Source organism: Python bivittatus, unplaced genomic scaffold (assembly GCF_059951505.1).
Source record: "Python bivittatus isolate LINGU-HERP-01145 unplaced genomic scaffold, Pbiv_v1 ctg000850_np1212, whole genome shotgun sequence".
In the NCBI taxonomy this organism is placed as follows: Eukaryota; Metazoa; Chordata; class Lepidosauria; order Squamata; family Pythonidae; genus Python; species Python bivittatus.
The window spans coordinates 8612498-8622763 of NW_028277112.1; the positions used below are offsets into that span (position 1 = coordinate 8612498).

Here is a 10266-nt window from a genome sequence, read left to right on the forward strand (position 1 = left end):
GAGGCTATCATTAGATAGAGAAATTTTATTTCAGTCACAGACCAAGAAAAGAGATATACTTTTTGGTGTAATGTATGAGCTAATATATATATTATATATATATATATATATATATATATCACACACACACACACACACACATACATACATACACACACACACCCACACATACATACATACACACACATACACCTCAATCTAGAAAGATTAATAGCACATTAGAAACATATACACTAAATGTTCAAAAAGGCAGCTTCTAAAATTTATCCATCTATGTGTTCATGAATCTAAGGTAATTTTATGCACTTGATTGCTATCAAACAAAATTTGGATATTTTAGGAGATACCTTGGACTCCTGCCATATTAAAAGGTCTACACAAAAATTATCTAAGCAACTAGGAAATATTTGATAAGAGTTGCATGATTCTCTATAAAAAGTCAGTACAAAAGACATAAACCAGGGATTTCATTGCTCCCATGCCATGAGACAAATACTTAAGTTTCCTTAATTCATCTAACATCCTTTGCTTAAGGATTAACTTCATCTTTATATTCAAGGGAAAATAATGCCACTCCGTACGCTCTCAGGCCTTTTAACACTACACTGAGGTATCCATAGAATCCAATGTTTTCATTACCATGACAAAAGCACTATTGCGCCAGCATGACACAAACTCTATCCTTTTCATATAATGTACCAACATCACAATGTAGGTACAACAGGGGCAAAGTTTGCACCGCAACAATGTAACATTGCTTTTATAATTTACTTCTCTCCCTCCCCAGTTCCCTCTATCTCTGCAGAAGAGCCCTATTTTGCTAGGTTAGAAACTCAAGAACAAACTCATGTACAGGATTCTTCAGCTGCCAGCTTGTTAAACCTGATCTGTTGTTTCTCCCATGAAGTCTGTAATTACTCAGTTGGTTTTATTATCTGCAGGGGCATTTTGTAAACACAGTGTCAATTGGCAAAGTCCACTTTTCTCTTAGGAGAGAACATTTTTGCTTGTTTCAGTCATTAGCTCATATATTACACCAACTGCTTATTAAAGTAATATTTCACAAAGCTCTGTGCTGTTCAAGAAAACATATGTTCTAGCTCTTCTGAGTGGCCTTTAGATTGACCATTTATTTGGTTTCTTTTAAATGTTTGGTTTCGATTTATCTGATTATCTTCAAGATTTCTGCTCTGTTATAAGGGTATTTTCACAGGAGGACTTTGTACCAGTTCACCAGATTTAGCTGATCAGATGTTGCTGGCTGTTTTGACTCAGACCAAAAGCTGACTTTTTTTTTTTTTTTTTGCTGTGCTGGAATTTGTAGGTGGTTCCTGATCTTGCTGGTAGAAATGACTGCTTCTGTCCACTTTCTTTTTTTGCTTAATGTGACTGCCTTACAATTTCCCTCATTTGAGGGGGGAAAAAACAAAAACCAACCAACCAACCAAATACTAGCAGATTCTCTGCTGAAGAAGAGGTGGAAATAGACAATTTTTTTTCAATTTCACTTCTATTCAATCTGTCTAAGCTGACGTATGCATGAGAGCCAATTTGGTGAAGTGATTAAGGTGCTGGATTAGAAGAGGGTAAACCTGAGTTCTAGTCCTGCCTTAGGCATGGAAGCCAGATGGGTGACTTTGCCAAATCACTCTTTCTTGGCCCTAGGAAGAAGGCACTTCAGAAATGTTGCCAGCAAAACTGCATGAAATTGTCCACATAATTGCTAGGCTAAAAGACACACACATATACTGCATGCCCAGAAAGGGATACAGGATTTGCAAAACAGCAATCAAACTTGAAGGTATCTTAAAGTGGAGTTCCCAGAGTGTCTCTACAATGTTAGGGACGTCCTTTTGCCTATTATAGTATTATGCAATTGGAGATATTCAGGAAAGCACATGGTGTACAAAACTACCAATAGGAATCATATGGTTTTATACAGTCTAATTGTTCTCCACTGTTGGTCAACTGAGGAAGCCTTTATTTTCATATGGTTATCTTATGTTTCCTGTGTTTCAAATTTGGCAGCAGTGAAGACTATTGCAGATCTAATTTCTAATGGGTTTGGAGGGACTGGGAAGTGAAACCTAAATGAAACTGTTCTGAAGCTGTTTGAATTAAGATATTTTTTTTTCAGTCTGTAGCCTTTATTTTTCCAATGGGGGTCAAATTTAGAGTAGGCAGCTCTTTATCTCTGTCATCTCTATCTCTATCTCTAATCTTCCTGATGAATATCTAGTGGCAATCACAATTATCCATCACAGAGAAAGTGGGGAGGAAAAGAGAACACACCGCCTCTTGGTTTCACCTCCCCCAGCTATCATGGTATTATATAAGGTAGGGAGTAAGACTCACTGCTGCTGCTTCCATTCATTGCCCTCTCCTATCCTCCAAGCTCTAAAGGACAGCTTATCACTGATTCTATCAGGGAGAGACATCTCTTTCAAGTTCGGAATCACATTTTTCTTCCTTAAAAAAAAGAAGAAAAACTTGTTTATGCCTCCAAGGACTGCAGCAGATGTAGCAGCGATGTCCTGATATCTCCAGAATAGATAAATGTTTGCCACATTTTTAAAATTTTGGAATCTTGGAGAGCTTTGTGGGACTGAAGTGAAATAGGGCTGTTCAACCTATCAGATGGTTAACACACCTATGTTAGTCATTTTTTTAAAAAATTGACAGCTTGTTAACCAAATTTTGGCAATTCAATCCTGAGGAATCCTGGGTCATGAAGAAGGGCTTGGGGAACCTCTAGGTTTTGGATTGTCTATCCCTCATCTCTCTTTGTCTTCCAAAATCCAAACTCTTCCAAGAAATAAAATCACAAGGAAAGAAAGATAGGAATAACTATAAAGTTACTGTTATTCCAACACTTTATCTGCTGAATACCTTCCAAACTGCTGAGAATCTTCACAGCTTTAATCTTCTTTCCTGCACTGCCTGCTCTCTAAACCTTGTTTATTAGAGAATATGTTGGCAATCTGCTAAGGGGAATTCAGAAGCTTCAGGATGAAACAGCAGGATGGATCATTGCATGGGTCCTGTACCATGTATTAGAAACAATAATTGTAGAACTAGAATGGGTCTTTAGGTCATTGAATTCAACCAGTACTTGGTAGACTAAATCCAGAGCTAGATCATCTCTAAGAGATGTCTGCCCAGCTTGAAAATATTTCCCTCTTTCTGGCAGTTTCTTCTACTGATGATTTACTTGTGCTATTAAATTTCTCCTAATATTCATCCAAAATCTTATCTCCTGTAATGAAAGAAAGGGGAGGGAGGGAGAGAGAGAGAGAGAGAGAATGATCTGACCCTGTCTTCTGGGCAGTTCAGAACTGTTTCTATTCTGTAAGGTAGACTTTAAGACTTTTGAAGAATGATATCATGTCCCTTTCTCTTCTCTTTTCTAGGCTAAACATATCCAGTTGCTTCAAGTTCTATAAGTTCTAAGATTTATTTTTCATACCAATAACCATTTAGTTACCCTTATCTAAACAAATTCTGATTTGCCTAAATGAAATCCATTTGGTCATAAATTAAAAGGGAAATCTATTGTGCCTGAAATAATGTTTGATTTGAAGAAAAAAATAGCATACCAGAATATATATAGGATATGACTGTTCTAGAATGAAGAAAGCAGGAATCACATCAGATAAGAGCCAAAAACAAGAGGAGCTAAAGAATGAAAAAAGAAGGAGTAAATTGAAAAATCCACAGTGCTGATCTAAAGGGAAGATAACTCTGAAATTAAGATAACGCACCCTGCCCCGACAGAACAGACAGAAAAGGGGGGGGGGGAATTGTGCAAAATCCAGCATCCCCATGTTACCTTGGGTTATCACTTATAGCTGAAACCAATCTTGGAAATTCACTCTTGCCGACAGATTTGTCCTTGAGACACTTCTGTATACGTGCATGCATATACATATGTGAGTATGTATAAGAAGCATCTCTCCCAAAAAGACCAAGACCAAGACAAAACAAAACAAAAAATTGAATGACTAGCTACTGATTAAACTTAATCATATATAAAATAAGGTACCCCCTTTCTAAAAGTAATTGATTCACCAAGAAAGCAGCCTCTTCAAAGTAGCCTGTGCAAGTTACAGATAATCTTCAAAGGCATCCATGCTTTTCAGCAGTGACGTATGCAGCCATTTGCCCCTCTTGCTTATACATTCTCATCAACAATAAGAAAGAAAGATGGGAGCCCTTTCACAGATATTTAAGGGGAAAAAAACTTGCCTTCTGATCAAGAAATACTGTATATTAAATGGTAGTAAAATACTTCTATATCCACTAGATGGCACATGATGACCATGGTTAATACATTTTATTTCCACAAAACCTTCCATTCATGGCATAAATAAAGACCAGCATTATTAATTTATACCATTGCATCCACTCTGCCTCAATGTTTGTTTAGCCAGCTGTTTCCTCTAATCCTGCTTAAACACCATTGATTAAAATCCCAAATATATTCAGAAGATTTTTTTTTACCCCAAAGAACATTTTGTTACCTACATATTACAAGCTGTCTTTTCAAGTACAAGGCAGTACTTGAACTGCTAACTGTGGAGCCAGAATGTCTAATAATTCCTCAGAAATAACAAAATAATCTTAGAATAATGGAATTAAACACCTTCACAAACTGAAAAAATAGTTGCCAAGTCTAAAATATTTAAAAAGTAAAACCATTTCCAATGTTTTGAGGCATTCTGCTTTTCATTTTAGTAGCAAAGCAAGTTATGTATCAAACTAGACATATTAATTTTTTCCCATGACTTGTAATCTGATTATAAACAAAGTTTAGAATTTTCTTCTTAATAAACCATATAGGGAAAATGTTCCATTAAACATATATGGCTTACTCCTGTGTATGTTAAGTGTAACATTGGGCTATATAAAAAGCAGAATATTATTATTAATGCATTATTTTACATAGTTATTTCTAATTGAGAATCATTATTCCCATATTGATATGGAGAAAACAGAAAAAATAATGGATAAAAATTTAAAGACAGAATAGTATAAATAAGTAAAAGTTCACTAATTAATTTTTTTTTTCATTTAAATTAAACTGATTACCCTGTTTAATCCTTTAATTCAAAAACTGTAGATGGGTTTCTCAAAGTAGAACTTATAGGAAAGTTCTCAAACATTGATGAAATCAGGTTAACTAGGGCCTGTCTAATCTCGAAGCAGAATACTTTTGATTCAGCAGTTTTTTTCTATGATGAAATAGAATTGAGTCAACGTGGAACAAGTTGAGGAGTCCTACTATAGAGCACGAATTTTAGCAAAGCAAAATTTTATTAAATTTTTTGTATTAATGTTTTATTAACATTCATTAACCTGTATTAATGTTGGGGTGATATAAATGGAAAGCCCAGATTTAATCCAGAATTTCCAGTATTCGTATCCCCTTTTCTGCTTTTGGTTGAGGATCATTTTATCTCCATTCAAAAACACAAGAATCCATAGACTCTGGTGCTGTGATCATTGTAAATATATGGTACAAACACAACTCCTACATTTGGTATTAGGGCATAAAGTTCTTTATCTTCTAACTTTTATTGAAAAGTCCCATTACAAGTCATGATTGTTCTCACATATTGGGAAATTAATGATACATTCACTATAATGGGTTGCCTTCCATCTTATCATGATCTTATATTCCAATCACAGGCAATCCCAATCAAACTTTTAGCATGCTACAGCCAAAAAATCTTATTTTCCTGTTCTAAGGATTTTATTTTGGGTAAATATAGTGTTCTTGTCTTTTAGTGGACTCTTTCTGCTTCTTTCTACTTTTGTTGACCTACTCTTACTCAGAATCTGCACCTTTTCCCCTTCTCCAATTTTCTCTATCATTCCTATCATGTCCACTTCCATATTTCACCAAGTCATAGTAGGGTATGGTTGAATAGGATGGGAATGTCATTCTCCAACACTGTAGTGGAATGGTGTGCTGTTAGGTGACGAGGGACCCTAAGAGCTCTGGGGCAGCTTAGGGATCAATCTTTTCCTTTCCTTGGAATCAGACATTTATCTGCTTCCTTCCTGCTCCCACCACAGAGGCCCACCACAAACAACCACCTCTACCTCTTATAACTCTACCTGCTGGTAGTCCCTTTGCTATTTACTGTAATAGAGAAAATAGATGTGAGCTGATTAATGTAACAAAAACTTCCAAGAGATAGATTTGATTAAACAGATCAGATGTGTCTGCAAACAGCTTCTTTTTTTTCAAAATGAGGTATGGTTACCTTTCTTTTTGGTTTCACAATAGATCAAAACTGCAGGTTCCTATAGGATGGTTTCCCAACACTCCTTTACAATATTATTATAACCAACCTCCCTTATTCCTAAATTATTCAAGCTTTCCCTCCAGTCTTATAACTCCAGGGGAATGAATTGCTTTTTCTTAGTCTTTCTAAGAACTTGTCAAACAACTTTAACTTCTTTAAAGACAAAACTCCACTGTCCACTCTCATCAGACAGAAAAAGTTTATATTTTAAAACCTTTTCCTACCCAGGAGACCTTTCACTTCTCATCTTTATGAACCGACAACAACTGACTTCCTTAGAATTATTCAGCTGCTTTGCAGTCAAAGAGGTTAACCCATCCTTGTCTGCAGTAGTTCCATAACAATCACATTCCCTCTTGCTCAGATTTTCCACAGGCTCACCAACTGAATGTACTGTCACAATATCGCTTGGTCCCAAGTCCAGACAATCTAAAAACTTCTCCAGCAAAAGATAGTAACCTCTCACAGGGAAAAGAATTCTGGGGATTACACTCCACTTTTTGATGTCTGACACACTTTCCATCAAAAATAATGGCCCTCCTATGCCAATTTGCTCCAGTGCCATCAAACTGCTGGTTATTTCAATATTTAGCCAAATTAAAGCACTGTGTAAATAATACAATACACTAGAAGATGATTCAGAACCATGACAAATTTAATAATATTGGAAAGGAAGCTATTTTTCTAGAAGATTTGTATTTGTTGGAATTAACCATGTCTATCACTATTTATATTCATTGTTGCTTATTTGTTAACATATATATCAGTATACATGTAGAAGCCTTATCATTCATAACATTATTCTCTGAACTCTTCATCTTCACAATAACTTTTCTGTTCCTTGTTCTGATTATTTTTTTCTTGAATCAGAAGACTAACACATACCAGCCAAAACTTTACATCTTCTTCTCTTTTAAAACACAAGCATAATAACTTTGCATCCAACTCCAAGTCTTTGGACATAAAGGCTATTTAGTAAGGGAGATGTTTGGCATATTTGTGCCATGTACCAGAAATTAATCCATTGAGCTACGAAATATTTTTATTTAATTTTTAAATTTAGCAACAAATGCAGGATTATTCTTTTATTGTGTGAGGCCTGTCATTTAAGAATATACAGTTTAATGGTTCATGAAAACTGACATAAAGAAAGAAGGCCTCTTGAATGCTAGATGAAATCTTTCTCCATTAATATCTGTCCTCCTGTTATTCAGATATTGGGTGAGTGCCACTCTCTGCTTCCTTCTCCATACATGTACTTTGGCTGAATATAACAACACTGTTTCTTGCATTTTTAAGTCCCTATAAGCCAAAAGCACTCTGAATAACTGAACACTTTAGGGCATAGCTGAACCCAAACTAAGCACTTTTAAAATGTTCTAACTTAAATGGAGGAGTTAGATCCCCAAATTGGTGCCGTCTACCTCTCTTGGGTTTGCAAGTCCCAGACTTTCCAGCAAGCACTGCAGTTGTCATCGTAATATAGGTATAGGGCTTCAACTGGGAATGTTTTTTTAAAAAATTTATTTAATTTATTAAATTTCTCCCTCGCCCATCCCCCTCCAATGGGGGACTCTGGGCGATTCACACAAAACATTAAAACCATAAACACATATAAATACATAAAACATCAAAATTTGTAAAAAATGGCTTAGGCACATAATTAATTGTTCCCCTCTGAAACTATTGTGATTAATTTTGCTCTTATAGTATCATTTTGAACAAATGAATTACAGCTATGAGAAAGAAAAAGATAATAGTTATAAAACATTTTGCATAATTGAAGAGGCTATATTAATGCTAACATATTTGCTAAAGCTGATGGGGTGAGACCTTGTTTACTTCCAGTTATTAATGTTGGAACATTAATTTTGTCAGTTGTAATTTTCTTAGCATGCAAAAAAATTGGCTATTGTGAATAAACTTGTAAAAATGGGGTAATAATTTCAATTTTTTTCATCTGCAGGAATCTGCATTACAGGACATACAGTATCATATCATAATAGTTTTCTTCCATAGTAGTATTACAGAAACTCTCCTTTTGGTCTTACAGTCTTGATTTGTATATGATTGCTTAAAATCAGAACATGTTAAACTTGCAGTTCTTATTTTCTGTGTCTGTACTTTATGTATTTTTTTCCCAATTTATATTTTTAATTCAAGGAAATAATATGTAGTGGGTAACTTCTGGCTCTCCATATGTTGCTAGAATCCCATCAGCCCCCGTGATGGTGGTCAACAGTCAGCACTGATGATCAACTGTTCCAATAGTTGGTCATGCAGCTTTCTGCTCTATGAAACTCTGCCCACTATGCAGAACCAATCAACCTTTTGAATGCAAAATTATTATTTCCTGGATTTTCACAATTCCTAATCCTTCCTGGAAGTTCATTGCTTAAGATCATGTAACCAGTTACATCTTCTATCTAGAGCACTGTTCTGTACCAGCAATATCGTTCAAGACCTGAAAAGGAACGGACAGGTTCCCTGATTTGCAGTTCATACCTGTATGTGAAGCAGGGGCTGATATACGATGAAAAAGAGAGAGGCAATTTTTGGGGGGACATTAGTAACTCACGTGATACTTATGTGAAATTCTGAAGTTCCCTGAAGTGTGATCTCTGCTCCTTCCCTTCTTTCTCTCTCTCTCTCTCTCTGTGTTCTTCTTTTCCCAAACCCACGATACCTGGGATGTCCTTAATTTCCCATTGGCTACCTTCCAGAGACTGTTATTTCTGCCCTGCTCAGTAAATATGGCCTATGTCAGCTAGGGATAATGGGAGTTATCCAGCGTAACTGGATGATGTCAAGTTCGGGAACACGAAGGGTTGAATGGCTTATATTTCCCCTATTTTAGGAGGCTTCCAATAAGCATTATATTGGTTACTATTATTGCACCAAATGAAATTACTATAATGTCAGCAAAATATGGAAGATCTTATCCAATGCAGAAAACAAAGAGCAGTGGTGCTAGCCAACAGTGCTGAACTAGAATACTCCATTTCCACCCCCAGACTCCACCTGCAGTTACAAAAATATAGTTCATGCACCCGCTATATAGCTTTCCTCAATCTGGCTCCCTCCAAATTCAACTCCCATCATTTCATTTTGCCAGCAAGTGGGTTATGCTAGCTTTGGATGATGGGAATCCCAGTCCAACTTGACCTCAAGAAATTCAATTAGATGTATATTTGGGGTGGCTGACAGATGAAAATCCTCTGCAGAGAGATGCAGCATAAGCCAAAGCTAGCTTCTGAAAGACAGAAGAGTTGTCAGAAGAAAAGTTTGGCAAGCCCCGTTCACCGAGAGCTCCACAGGTTACCAGCAGACAAGTGGGAGAGACAGGAGAGCCTACAGGTTACAGTTGGTTGAGAGTCGCCTGATGTTATCCCACCCCGCTCCCAGGCTTTCGCTTTTCCGTTTTTTACCTTTCCACAGCTTCAAAGCGAGCGATGCCGCTTCCAAAAACGGTAACTGGCCAGCAAGGGCTCTACTCTTTGCGCGCTCTCGCTTCTCGTGCCTCGCGCCAGCCAGAGACGAAAGTCCCGATCCGAGAGAAGAGGGAAAGAGAGAGACTTCTGTCAGTCGACGAAGGACCACGTCAGACCCGAAGGACGTTTCCAAGAATGCCGTTACTGCTCGATGTGAGCGCCGCTTCAAACCCCAGGAATGAAGGGGTGGAAAATTAGAAAGCCAAACACCGCGCGCGCACACGCCCAGCGCCTCGCTCCCCCCCCCCCCCAGCTGCACAGCGTCCTCTTGTTCCTTCAGCAGCCCTGGCTGCTGGACGGGGGCGTCCCTCAGGGTCTTGCCAGGTGCCCTGCCCTCCTGGCCCAACCTTTTAGGCCACCACCCGCACACAACCCACCCACGCCTCAGCTTTGCCTACTGAGGAGAACAAGTGTCAAGGGAGCTCAGCACCGCGCGTGACCAGCATCTTCCCGACCATGAACTT

At 37.5% G+C, this 10266-nt stretch overlaps 1 protein-coding gene across 1 annotated transcript in view; it reads right to left on the reverse strand.

Annotated features, from left to right (window-relative positions):
• Positions 1 to 10014, reverse strand: part of HAPLN1 (hyaluronan and proteoglycan link protein 1) — a 73658-nt gene extending 63644 nt beyond the window's left edge. The window contains exon 1 of the mRNA XM_088130074.1: positions 9740 to 10014. The gene's annotated coding sequence lies outside the window, so the exon portion shown is untranslated. The remainder of the gene's footprint in view (positions 1 to 9739) is intronic.
• Between the last annotated feature and the right edge of the window lie 252 nt (positions 10015 to 10266).